This window comes from Odocoileus virginianus, chromosome 21, assembly GCF_023699985.2.
Source record: "Odocoileus virginianus isolate 20LAN1187 ecotype Illinois chromosome 21, Ovbor_1.2, whole genome shotgun sequence".
Lineage (NCBI taxonomy): Eukaryota > Metazoa > Chordata > Mammalia > Artiodactyla > Cervidae > Odocoileus > Odocoileus virginianus.
Window position 1 is genome coordinate 5157102 of NC_069694.1, and position 14753 is coordinate 5171854.

A 14753-nucleotide genomic window follows, 5' to 3' on the forward strand; every position below is an offset into this window, starting at 1 on the left:
CTGGCCTGGAGAATTCCATAGACAGAAGAGCCTGGCAAGCTACATCCATGGGGTCACAAAGAGTCGGACACGACTGAGAGACTTTCACTTCACTTCTCTCTTATCTAGGAGACTTTTCCTAAGGAAGACTTTTTCTTAAACCAGAACAGATTTTGTGTTCACCATCTCAGAGTGTGAAACACAAATGAACCAACTTCTTTCCTCCCACTCCTTCTGGGCTCAGTGGCCCCATCCCGTCAACCCTTCTTTCTCACCAGAAAGCTCTTTCAGAGCAGGGCCTGCTGTGTTGGAGAAATGCCAGGAGAAGCAGAGAAGCCCGTCAGGTTCCAGGTGATCCCCGGCCACCTTCCGTTATGGTTCTGTCTAGCAGGGGAAGGAAAGGATTTGAGAGAGGTGCAGGGTTCTCTCAAACAGCGGACTGATTTCGCAGCTGCCTAGCTATGTGACTTTGGATGATTTACTTAATCTCTTGGTTAATCTGTTTACCTCTCTATAGAAAAGCAACAGTAATACTGCGGACATCATATGCTTGTCATAGGGATAAATAAGACTGTATATGTGCAATGTCACAAAGAAGATATTAAAATTTATCTCCCCTTCCTAAAAAGGCTATTCCACAACAGAGGGCACATAGCCAGTATTGTATCACAACTATAACCTTTAAAATGTGTGAGCTACTGCATTCTACAGCTGTAATTTATAGAAAATTGTCCATCAACTAAACTCCAATTAAAAAGACTGGTCCATCTGACAGGCGAAGTGGTAATTCTTCAGTCCTTGTCCTCCAAAAGGAAAGAGTTCAGTTGAGAGACATAGAGAAGTTTCAAGTAGCAAGGGTTTATTAAGCAAAGCAAAATACACTTCCAAAAAAGAATGAGAGCGGGCTGTCTGGAAACCAGAAATAGCTCTGTAATGGGCTACGCATCCGTGCTCAGTTGTGTCCAACTCTTTGAAACCCCCTGATCTGCAGCCAGCCAGATCTGTCCATGGGATTTCTCAGGTAAGAATACTGGAGTGGGTTGTCCTTCTAGTCTCTAGGGGATCTTCCTGCCCCAGGGATTGAACCTACATCTTCTGTGTTGGCGGGCAGATTCTTTACCACTGAGCCATCTGGGAAGTGATGAGGGTGGAGTTGGACGTTTTAGAGTGGTGATCCCTCCCTTTGTCCAGTGTTATTTGACTGACAAGTTGATTGACAGCTTTAGGTTATATAACTTATCTCCTAGCGCACAGGTACTTAAACACAAGTATGTGAATGAAACCATGGGGGGGACAGCAGAAACCACAATGCTAGTTTATTACAGATATCACTTAGTGAACCCTGGGTCACTTTGAGTCACTTTTTAGGTCTTGGCATGCCTGTGCCAACCTGTGCTGTTGAGTTTTATCCTGTTTGGTCCTGATAAGGCTGAAAATGTAGCAGTCCTTGACCAGAAGAAGGAGAACCTCCTGGTGCCTTCTGACCACTAGCATCCAGGTGGAGAGGGAAAGAAGACCCATCCAGAATTAGGCGGGGACCTACTCATGTCTGACCACTTGCCTAACACATCCACCACTCCCTCTTCTTTTCCCAACTTCTCTCTCTCTCTCGCCCCCTCTCCCCCTCTCCTCTCACCCTCTGACTCTTCCTGATGCAAAAACTGAGAGGCCACAGAGAACCATTCTTCCCCCAAGTCTAATCCCATTAGGTCCTACACAAGGACAAGTCTCACTAATGCCATCAAGAGGCATCAAGAGAGGAGAATGCCTAGTAACAAATCTGCATTTATCATTTGTTGCCCCTTAATACAAGCACAGACGCAGTGATCCTTGGCATCTCTTCCTTAACAAAAACAGTTTTCATGTTGACATTCTGTCTTCTGACTCGAAGCAAGAAGTATTGCATAAAACGGGAGCTAAGGGGTTTCAGATGCCACCTCCAGACGGTAACGGTTCCCGGGGAACCCTACACTCCAGTTTGCACGTTTCTGTTAAAGTACCCTTAACCCAGAAACTGCAGTCTCTCCTCTCAGAGACTGGTCTCAATAACGAATCCCCTCCCACACACCAATCCAAGGTCTATGTCTCCCAGTCTGAGGGGTGAGTGCACAGAACACCTTGACCCAAGCTTCAAGAGGAGGGTGGGAGGGGCAGGCTCTCAGCTGCCCAGCCCTGTTCAGCATCCACAGGGCACAGACCTACCAAAGTAAGTCCATTCGTGGCCTTCTGCCCCATCAGTGTGAACTGAGGCACATCTATATATTTTCCCAATTTTATGGCTAATAATTGTTGGGCTACACAGACACATCCCCTAAAGACAAAGAATTCTCATTCATTTATTCATTCATTCATTCTGCAAATATTTATTGGGCACCTACGTGTGCCAGGAACTGTCCTAGACTTGGGAGACCATTGTTCCTCTTATGAAGCCTGCATTCTAGTAGAGGCATGTGCTGGGTATTGAGTACCCTCTGTCTGCCCTGCCAGATCCTCTCTCACAAGCCTACTGCATGTCATGGAGACCCACCTTTGCGGATCGCATCAATAGGCAGCCTTGCCCTTTGGCTTCTGATTGGGTTGGGCCAATGAGGACCTAGCAGAAGACTGGGTGGAAGCGGCAGAGTCAGATCTGAATGTTTATCCCCCTGACCTCCTCTCTGGGCCACAGTACTGCCAGATGGCCTCTCCTGTAAATTATCTCTCTTCCGCCCAGCTTCAGGTAGCTGTTCCCTCCCCCTGCCCCATTCAGGTCTAGAGATGGCAACAATTCCCTGATGTTGCTACGAGGACCACCATCATCACTTTCGCTTTCCTTATACCCACCTACATCTTTGTAAACGATCGCTTTATTAATTTCCCTTCCACTATTTCATTTGAGTGTGATGTTTCCTTCTGGAACCTCACTGATGTAAGGAAATAATCAAAACGATTCCAGGCACTGTTTATAAAACCTGTGCACTTGGCGTAGGTAGGCATTACACAGCATGGTCAGGAAGGGCTCTTTGAGTAGGTAATGTGACTAATGAGGAGAGTTCAGCAGTGGTCTGGAGCAGAGCCTTCCAGACAAAGGGAAAAGCAAGTGCAATCGACCTGAAGCAGGAAGTGAAACTCCATATATTCAAAGAAGGAAAACAAGAGCTCACTGTGGTGAAGGAGGAGGCGTGAGAACCTTGATGTGATGGAGAAGCAGGCAAGAAGAGCCAAAGCCGGCGGAGCGCGGGCCATGCTGAGTGGCTGACTCCTAATTTCATAGGAAAGACACTTAAGGCGTTTAAGCAGGAGGGTGACAGAATCAGATTCACGTCTTTGAAAGAATTCCCTCAGGCTGATCTGTGAGAATAGATTCTCGGGGACTAGGGAGGCAGAAGGAAGATCATTTGGAGTCTCTGGCAGCAGTCCGGAGGAGACCTGATGGTCACATGAACTAGGATGACGGCAGTGGACACGGACAGTGAACAGTGTCTGGATATAATACATCTGGGAGGAAGAACTCTCAGGACTTGCCAGTGAATGAGTTGTGAGGAGTGAAGCAATGAGAGGAATTACGGATGACTGGGAGGTTTGGGACCTGAGCCCCTGTGTATGTATGTGATGGGGCCATTTACAGAGATGGTGAAGACAAGGGGCCAGGAGAGGGGGGACAAGTCAGACAACACGTGGGGATGTCAGGCTTGGAGACATAAACATGCATATCATCCGCAGATAGAAGGGATTCAATGCAGATTGAAGGGCTGGGCAGGCTTGATGTGGGGAAGGGATGCGTTTCATCTGCACCATCTTAACCTGGACAGATGAAAAATCATTTTCTAACTGCTCAGCAATTTCAAGACGCTGCCCTCTCAAAAGAGTCAGTGCATCACATCAATATGCAGAACACTGTCCCGTTCTTTTCTTTATTTTCCACTTCCAAATCATGTCTCCTCAGACCCACAGAAAATAAGAAAGACACCCAGCTCTGAGCCATATACTTTTAATAGCTTCTCTCTTAGAAATGCAAGGAGAAGTCTTCAGTTCAAGGGGCAATGTGATATATTTTAATTGGATCCTCCACCTCCTCAGTTTCTGTCTGGAGGGAAGGGAGAGATGGCTTTATTCCTTCAGATTTCAACAACATTTATGGATTACCTATTGTGGGCTGGTATTCAGGTGCCAAAGCTACACTAGGGAAAGAGACAGAGGTCTCTGCCCTTGCTTCCAGTGGGACAGACAGAAAATAAACAACAAACGTAACTTTTAAACTTGGATGATACCGTGTCTTAGAAACTGGTACGTGCTATGGAAAAACCAGAGCAGGAGAGGAGGCACTCGGAGCATGGAGGTGGATTCTGATTTTACACGGTTTTAATGTCAAAAGATTGGGACCGGGAGGGGAGGGTGAGGAAGCTTCGAGTGATTATGGGTCGTCTGAAAGATGAATAAATTCTCAAAACAGTACAGGGGGTGCAGCTAGAGACTGTCATACGGACTGGAGTAAGTTAGAAAGAGAAAAAGACATCTTGTAGATTGAGGCAAGTCTGTAGAATCTCAAAAATGGTATAGATGACTTCATTTGCAAAAGTAGAATAGAGACCCAGACGACAGATATAGAGGACAAACATACGGACACCAGACGGGGGGAGGAGAGGGTGGGGAGGATTGGGAGGTGGGGGTTGACTTATATACACCACTGACACTGTGTATAAAATGGATAACTAATGAGAACCCACCACTGAGCACAGGGAACCCTACTCAGCACTCTGCCGCGACCTAGATGGGCGAGAAATCCAAGAAAGGGGGGATGTATGTATGTATATAGGATAGCTGGTTCATTTTCCTATCTGGTAGAAACCAATGCAACATTGTAAAGAAACTATATCCAGCAAAAATTAATTTAAAAGCTAAAAACATAAAATAAAATAGTGCAGGGCAGCCTGGTGCCTCAGGGAAGAGAGTGGACTTAGAGTGGAGGGAAAAGGGGGAAAGGAGATTTTTGTAAATTTTGTGACTTCAAAATATTTCATCATGTGAATGTATTAATATTATTTGTTTACGAAAATGAACAAGGGTTCAGGAGGCACTGTTTTAGTAGTGGTCTAACTAGGCTGGCAAAGCTGACAAATGTCTCTCTCTTTGATAGCTTTTCCCAAGTTGAAAAGGGAAGTTGATGTGCTGGTAATCTGCAGCCTCCGCTGGAAAGAAGTCACTTCACTTTCCAAGTAGTCTTCAAAGTGTCTCCTTTTCCGTCCCATGATGCAACCTGAGAAATCAATGTGGGCCATATTATAAGAATCCTTTTCCTTCCATCCCCATGTTCTTACCCTAAACCACAGACAAGACTTCATCTCTGGTCTCCAGGGGAGCACTGGGGCACCCGCGCGTCCTCGCCTCCGTTACTGACCCCTCAGGACAATCATAGACCATGTTTGGGAGTGGGGCCAGCTGGGGCCCACCCTTCTCACTCGCCCTCTGCCTCTCTGATCTGCATGGGTTCAACAAGATGGCTGGCTCCTTCCTCTCCCAACTAGTCAAGTCTCAACCTTTCCAATACAGGCTGAGCATGAATAGGTCAGGACTGGGATAGCATTAAAGGTTCTGCTTTGGAGCGGGAGATTAGAGGCTTTGCCACATCCTCCAGCATTCCTCGTAAGAAAGCTGATCAGCATTTTACTCCTTGTGTTAAGAACCTGTAGAAAGGGGACAGTGATTAATTAGCACCCTCAGACTTGCAGCACAATTGAATTCTCCTGATAACAAGGCATCTTAGCAGAAGTCCCTAAGATATTTAAACATTCAAACATCAGCACCATTGCTAGTGATAAAGACCATAATGACGAATCTACAACCATTTTTCCAAGAAACGGTGGCAAGTCTCGTGGTTGTAATGTTTCATGTAGTAAGGTTTTCAAGGAGACTTTTCCAACTAAGAAATACTCCAGAGTCTTCATGTTAACGAATAAGAAGTAAAACTATTAAAAATATTTTTTAACGCCAATGAAAATGTTCAAACTGACATTCATGTCCCCTGTGATGAGGTGCTGACAAGGACACAGTGTCCCATCAGGGGTATTCCTGACAAAAATGGAGCCGATCACAAAGAAACCATCAGACATACCCACGCTGGGGGACATTTCACCAAAAGAGGGGCCAGTATTCTTCAAAAATGGCAATGTCAGGAAATAAAAAAGCAAGTCCAGGTAAAGCTGCAGATTGAAAGAAGCTAAAAACCAGAATGCCTAAATGCAATGTGTGACTCTAGAGTGGAAAAAAAACAATTGCTAGGAAGGATACTTTTAGGACAAACAGAAAAATTGGAATATGGATGGTGTAATATATAATAGACTTGGATCAATATGAAATACGCCAAATTTGATGGGCTCACAATGTCAATGTTCTCAGGAAATACTGGCTGCCACCATCACCACTTCTGCAATTTACTTTCCAAGGGTTCATCATGAAACAAAGAAATAAAATATATTACATATCGTCTATGATAGGGATATGCATAGATAGAGCAAATGTACAAAAATAATAACAGGTTGACCCAGGTGAAGGTATGTGGCCACTCACTACACTACTCTTGCACCTAGCAGTAGATGAAACTTTACAAATTAAAAGGTGAACCGTTTTTTAAAAGATGCTCCCAACAAGATACCATAATTCTTATGTATTCTTCAAACTTTGAGAGAGGATTAAGTAAGTCTCGAGGATGCCATAAGAGAGAAAAGATAATTTTGTAACAAATCCCCTGTGTCTCAGTAAAGGGAGGCTGTAATTCAGGTCACCTCACAAGGGGCTCTAACCATCGGAGCCGCTACTTTCCAGCCCAGGAGTCAAACACAGACTCTCTGACTGCAGGTAGAGAGGGGTGCCCCATAAATACTGAGGCTTGCTCGCACTGATTCCATATGGGGGCCATCCCTTTGGGGGCTTGCTCCCCTCCACCTTCTCCATTTTCCTTTCAGGCTTTCATTATATTAAAAACTCAATTGCACCTCCATAAGGGCTTTGAAAAAAAGTCACAAAATTATGCAACACTCAGACTCGGCTATATCATAGATCCTGTTTTTAAAATATATTCACCTTGCCCTCAGGCCTTTGCCACAGAAATAGATGTGCATAAATCCACCTGTATGACAGACTTTTTTGTTATACCAGCTTTTAAAAATTTTCTTGAAAAAGAGTCCATGACAGACATGCCTTATGCCAAGTAGTGTTAAGGTGAGGTTTCAATCTATAATTATGACTATTTCATGTAATTCATTTCTGTCATAAATACCAGGTAATTTGCAAATCCTAGTTTGGTTACACAGCCACGATAACCTTCATCTCCTCTCCCTCAGCATATTTGCAAGGCAACAGGGTATTTACAGACCTTCACTATATATCAGGCACTACACTTTACAAAGATTACCTTGTTGGATAGTCTCGTGATTAGAACATGGTATTACCTCTGTTTTACAGATGAGAAAACTGGGGCTCAAATGGTCATTTGCCTAAAAGGACACACAAGTTGTTAATAGCAGAGCCAGAACCTGAGCCCAGACCGACCTGACTGCAAGGTCCAGGTCTAGCCCCACTACCTCTTAGCACACCCACCCCCACGGTCTTCAGGGCAGCATCTCGGCTTCCATCACACCAACATGAGGCCATGTGGAGACTCTCCGGAACTGAGAAAACTCAAGGAGACACCAGGTAGGAAATCAAAGGCACCTCCTACCATAGAAAGAATAAAAGACCTTTTTCATTCTTATTGGCGTACCGTTGCTTTACAATGTTTGGTGGTTTCTGCTCCACAGCAAAGTGAATCAGCTATATGTATTCATACATCCTCTCTTTTTTGGATTTCCTTCCCATTTAGGTTATCACAGAGCACCGAGTCGAGTTCCCTGTGCTATCCAGTAGGTCCTCATTAGTTATCTATTTTATGCGATAGTGTATGTATTTCAATCCCAGCCTCCAAATCCATCCCAGCCCCTCTGCCCCCTTGGTGTCCCTGTGTTTGTTCTCTATGCCTGTTTCTCATGACTTATTAACTCTCACTATTTTTGCCCAAATCACTTAAATGTCACACACAGAAAAAAAAAAGCTAATATAGTTTATTGCCGATTGTTCTTTTCCTGAGGTTTTCCTGAACCATTTAGGTTGATCTTTTGAACCTGAATCAAGTTCTTCTGCCACCATCCACAACTTCAAAATGCCAATTTTGTACAGACTGCACCAAAGCTCAGGATATAACTCACAGTATTATACATTTCATATTCAATACTGAATATGAAAATCTGAAATACACACTGCATAAGTAATGGCAGTAAAAAGCCAATGATATTTTAAAGATATTTTAAAGATTTAGTATTTATCATTGTAACACAGCTTTTATGTTTGATGTTCTATGAAGCCATGAGCTCACTTCGGAGTCAATGCTATTTTATCACTTGCTGTTATATTTATGGAATGTTACTGTGAACAAAGCAAAGCAGGCCAAGTCTATTCCCAACATAACCTATAAATAATGTAAGTAAATAAACTAAGCAAATCTTCATGAAGCAATGCATTATTTACTATTCCTTGTTGCTGAAATATGAGTTTAAATTTTGGTTACATATTAATGTAAAGTCTTTGCAATTTCTAGATCTCCCTAGGGAGAAAATCCTGAAGCTTAACTCAGAATTCACCTTGCATGCTTTCCCAGCTCGGTAACTAAAAGCCACACTCCTCTCCAGAGTCAGAAGCAACCTCTCCACATAGGCCAATGATCTTCACTTATCCTAAGAAAATCTAAGTCGGCATCATGGTGAACACCCAAGTGGGTGTTGTACAGTCTTTGACCAGTTGGATATTGGAAGACAAAATCACTATGACTATAGTGATCCACTGCACTCATCTGACACACTAGCAAAGTAATGCTTAAAATTCTCCAAGCCAGGCTTCAACAGTACGTGAACCATGAACTTCCAGATGTTCAAGCCGGATTTAGAAAATGCAGAGGAACCAGAGATCAAATTGCCAACATTTGCTGGATCATCGAAAAAGCAAGAGAGTTCCAGAAAAACATCTATTTCTGCTTTACTGACTATACCAAAGACTTTGACTGTCTGGATCACAATAACCTGTGGAAAATTCTTCAAGAGATGGGAATACCAGACCACCTGACCTGCCTCCTTAGAAATCTGTATGCAGGTTAGGAAGCAACAGTTAGAACTGGACATGGGACAACACACTGGTTCCAAATAGGAAAAGGAGTACATCAAGGTTGTATATTGTCACCCTGCTTATTTAACTTATATGCAGAGTACATCATGAGAAATGCTGGGCTGGAGGAAGCACAAGCTGGAATCAAGATTGCCGGGAGAAATATCAATAACCTCAGATATGCAGATGACACCATCGTTATGGCAGAAAGTGAAGAAGAACTAAAGAGCCTCTTGATGAAAGTGAAAGAGGAGAGTGAAAAAGTTGGCTAAAAGCTCAACATTCAGAAAACTAAGATCATGGCATCTGGTCCCATCACTTCATGGCAAATAGATGGGGAAACAGTGGAAACAGTGTCAGACTTTATTTTTGAGGGCTCCAAAATCACTGAAGATGGTGACTGCAGCCATGAAATTAAACGACACTCCTTGGAAGGAAAGTTATGACCAACCTAGACAGCATATTAAAAAGCAGAGACATTACTTGCCAACAAAGGTCCATCTAATCAAGGGTATGGTTTTTCCAGTAGTCATGTATGGATGTGAGAGTTGGACTGTTAAGAAAGCTGAGCGCCAAAGAATTGATGGTTTTGAACTGTGGTGCTGGAGAAGACTCTTGAGAGTTCCTTGGACTGCAAGGAGATCCAACCAGTCCATCCTCAAGGAGATCAGTCCTGGGTGTTCACTGGAAGGACTGATGCTGAAGCTGAAACTCCAATACTTTGGCCACCTCACAAGAAGAGTTGACTTATTGGAAAAGACCCTGATGCTGGGAGGGATTGGGGGCAGGAGGAGAAGGGGACAACAGAGGATGAGATGGTTGGATGGCATCACCGACTCGATGGACATGAGTTTGGGTAAACTCCAGGAGTTGGTGATGGACAGGGAGGCCTGTTGTGCTGCAGTCCATGGGGTTGCAAAGAGTCAGACACAACTGAGCAACTGAACTGCTAGTGATCAAGGCTATTTTAGTTTTCACATATTATACTCAGAGTAAGAGTAGCTCAAACTTTCTCCATGTTTTAGTGTATTTTTAGTGATTCATCTATTCTTTCAAAATTATCAGGTAAGTCTTACCATGGTTCCAAGTCCCGTTCACGTTACGATATCACAGTGAACAAGAAAGGTAAGAATCTCTTTACAGAGACTAAAGTTGTGGGGAAGTAGAGAATTACACAGCAAACAGGTAAAAAAATTGACAAGCTAATTTCAGTAGTAGTGAAAAAAACAAAGAGAGTACTATGATAGAAAATGATAGTCATTTTAGAAAGGGAGGTTAGAGAAGCTTTCTGTAAAGAAACTAACATTTGAACTGAAGCACCCTGAAGACAGAATAGCTCTTTTTATCAGTTTCTCCTTCTTCTTCTGCTCCCACTTCTCCTTTTCGTCTATTTAGTGCCAGCTAAGGTCCATTGATATATGAGGAAGGGATAGTACAAGCCCTGGTGAAGAAACATTCCAAGATAAGCTGGGGTGGAGTCCTCTTGGAGAAAAAAGATAAGTATAATGCTAGGTAAGTGCCAACAGGTGGATGGCCGTCTCTCACTGAAAGAAACCACTCAAAATGATGCCTGGGTTCATAATTCAGGGGTGAGACATGGATTTGTGCAGAGAGCAGGTACCAGGAGACCTCAACAGAAATAAAGGTTAAGTAAGATTTGCAAACAAACCAAAGGTAAGTCAGCCATGGGCAGTTTGGATGGGCTCAGGAGGAAAAGGGTTGGGATAGAGGCTGAAAAGATGCTACTGAGCTGAAGGCAAGATGTCCTGACCTGATGGCCATCCAGATTTCATCAGTGCCTTCATTCACTCCTATATGGTCTCTGCTTGGGACTACCCACAGCAGAAATGGTCTACTCACAGCCAGAGGATGCTGGAGGTCTTCCTTCTATTAGAAAGATAATAATATCTCATCTCCTAACCATGCTTGAAAGATTCTACCGCTTCACCATTCATGATTATTGCCCCGATAGGCTTAATTATCTGAAATAAAAAGCAGAAAAGATCTCCAGAGGGTTTCCAATCTGTGCCCTGCCACTAGAGAGAGTAAATAAAGAAACTATCCAGAGCAAAGATTAAAAGTTCAGTTAGCTGACCAGACCCTAGGCAAATTTGTGAAGAGGATGGAAGCTGTCTTTCTATCTACAATTACAGCACCCTTCACTGTGTGAGGTTAATGGGCCTTATTTTCCTCCTGCTTAACATTTATTTCAAGCTGTCTGCACCTATTCTCTATCAGGCTGCTCCCTCTGTAAAATATAAGGTGGAAAAGACTATAACAAATGAAGTCATTCTAAGTAGTCGAGAACTCAAAACAGTTTATAAGTCATCCCTCGGTATCCACAGGGGGTTGGTTCTAGGACCCCTATGAATAACCAAAAGCCAAGCCTGCTCAAGTCCCTTATATAAAATGGTGAAGTATTTGCATAGAATCTGTGCCTATCTGGAATGCTTTAATCATCTCTAGATTACTTATAATACCTAATGCAATGTAAGTGCTATGTAAATAGCTGTACATACAATGTAAATAGCTGTACATATCATGGAGATGCTATGTAAATAGTTGCCAACGTGTGGCAAATTTAAGTTTTGGTTTTTAGAATTTTCTGGAATTTCATTTCCGAATATATTTAATCCAAGATAGTCTGACTCCACGGATGCAGAGGATACAGAAGGCTGACTGTAACACTTAGTCAGTTGCAGCCCTGATAAAGATTTACCCGGAGGATGGAAGTGTCACGGAGAACAAACAGTTGCCATCTACCACAGACACTAAAGCAGGTAAGAAAGGCACAGGAAATTGATTTTTCTTTTTACTTTGTGTTTGGGGGGGGGGAGGTTCTTTTCTTATTGAGGTATAGTTGACACATAACATTATACTAGTTTCAGATGTACAACATAACTATTCAATATTTGTATACTGTGAAATGACAAGCACAGTAAGTCTAATTACCATACAAAGTTAAAATTTTGTGCGTGTGTGAGTTTGTTCAGTTTCCGAAAGTTTCATCTACCTGTATAGCTATGATAGGTACATATATGTGTGTGTGTGATGAGAACTTTGAAGATTTATTCTCGGCAACTTTCAAATATGCCCTGTAATGTTTGGCTGTAGTCACAATCATGTACATTACATCTCTGTTAGTTCCTTATTGTATAATTATTGACATATACATAAGAAAAATGTACCTATCATAAATATACAGGTAGATGAAATTTTCAGAAACTGAACAAACTCATAAACGCAGCACCTAGATCGAGAAATTGTGACCAGAAACCCCTTCTTGCCCCTTCCTGTCATTCCTGCCTCAGGGACAGCCACGTTCCTGACTTCTGACACCGCTGGTGAGTTTTGCCTGGTTTTGAATTTTATATAAGTGGAATCATAGAGTGTATTCTTTCGTATCTGGCTTCTTGTGACTGATATTATGTTTGTGTGATTTGTTCATGATACAGCATGTAGTCAGGGTGAGGGCGGGGGGCCTGGAACCAATCCCCTATGGATACAGAGGATGACTGTATTTACAGTTATTCATGCTGTGTAATACAAGAAGTCATCTCATAAATGCCAATATTTGACCCTCAGAACTGAATTCCAAGCATGCTTAAAGAGGAAACATAGAAACTTATCCCCAGAGTAAAATTAACTCCCTTGGCCGAAATCTTTCTCTATTTTGTTCATTGAGTACTGAGCTCATAATGCATTCTCTCAGACTTTCTTATTTAATTTGAAATTTACATCTGAGCTACTCTTAACATCAGGATGCAGATAGCTGAGTTCGCGTCACAGTCCTTTCCCATTACTCAAGGAATGAAGCCAAGCTGTTCTCTTGCTCCAATTTTATTTCTTCTCTCACAAGTAACGATGCTTAAAGGTACACCAGGAACAGCTGCCAGCAGCCCATCCTCTGGGACACTCATCCAGCTTAGCCAGTCAATTGCTGGCGTCTGTTCACAGGTTGCAAACATCAGGAAGTGCTTGCGATCATTATCGAGGCAATTCTAAGCCTTGCAAACACATACCCACAAAGGCCTGGGCTGGCGTGTCTCTGATTCTGGAGCATGTGCTTCATGCATTTCACCAGCTTGCCTCCCCAGGCTAACCTGGCCCATGTCAGACACCTACAGAATCATGGCATTGGACCAAGAGGCTTCCGGTTCTCACCAGACTGCAAACCATCTCTAACTTTCACCGGATCAGCAGTAAAATGAACAAGACAGAAGCTGGCATCAGTTTGACTGTAGGTGTCATGCCAGGTCTGGCAGAAAATGGTCAGGGCCAGCCTGTGAAAATGTTTACTTCTGTGTCTTGAAAACCAGAGCTCAAAACAACACACCATCCTCAGAGCTGCATGACGCGCACAGTTCAGAATAGGAGTCTAAAATGCTCAGAGGTCTTCTAAATCAGTGGCAGAGAAAACATTTCCATTTTGGAGTAGGTTTGGTGCCCTTTGTCCAGATTGAGAGGTAGTATGGGGCCCTAGAAAGAACAGATTCTCGGTCGGGCATGAGGGGGCCCTAGCATTCCCAACTGGAACCTCAGTATCCTTTCAGAACTCCACAGACCCTAGGATCTGTTCCTTTGGAGACTGATCTCATGTCATTTTCCAACCAAAGAGTTTTTAATTGTTTTCAACTGTTCTTATTGCCCAGTATGGCTTCCCAGGTGGCTCAGTGGTAAAGAATCCACCTGCCAATGCAGGAGATATAGGTTTGATCCCTGGGTCAGGAAGATCCCCTGGAGCAAGAAACGGCAACCCACTCCAGTATTCTTGCCTGGGAAATCCCACGGTCAGAGGAGCCTGGCGGGCTACAGTACGTGGGATCACAAAGAGTCAGACACAACTTCGGGACTAAACAACAGCAAACAACATTGTCCAATGTACTGTCTTTAATATTAGTGACTAGAGACTACGTGGATGCTAACCACATGCGGATAATATCACTCTAATGGCAGAAAGTGAAGAGGAACTAAAGAGCCTCGTGATGAGGGTGAAGGAGAAGGGTGAAAGAGCCAGCTTAAAACTAAATATAAAAAAACTAAGATCACGGAATCCAGCTCCATTACTTCATGGCAAATAGAAGGGGAAAAGCTGGAAGTAGTGACAGATTTCCTCTTCTTGGGCTCTAAAATTACTGTGGGTGCTGACTGCAGTCATGAAATCAGAAGACAACTGCTTCTTGGCAGGAAAGGAACAACAAACTGAGACAGTGTGTTGAAAAGCAGAGACATTACTCTGCCGACAAGGTCTGTATCGTCAAGGTTTTGGTCTTCCCAGTAGTCATGTATGGCTGTGAGAGCTGGACCATAAAGAAGGCAGAACGCCAAAGAACTGATGCCTTCAAACTGTGGAGCTGGAGAAGACTCCTGAGAGTCCCTTGGACAGCAAGGAAATCAAACCAGTCAATCTTACGGGAGATCAACCCTGAATAGTCATTGGAATGACTCAGGCTGAAGCTGAAGCTCCAGTATTTTGGCCATCTGATGCGAACGGATGACTCATTGGAAAAGTCCCTGATGCTGGAAAAGATTGAGAGCAGAAGGGGAAGAGGGCGTCAGAAGGTGAGATGGCTGGATGGCATCACTGATGCAATGGACATGAACTT

General features: G+C 43.3%; 1 long non-coding RNA gene across 1 annotated transcript in view; it reads right to left on the bottom strand.

The window, feature by feature from the left end:
• LOC139030193 (uncharacterized) overlaps positions 1-14753 on the bottom strand; it is a 103065-nt gene that overhangs the window by 21331 nt on the left and 66981 nt on the right. The gene's annotated exons all lie outside the window — the stretch shown is intronic.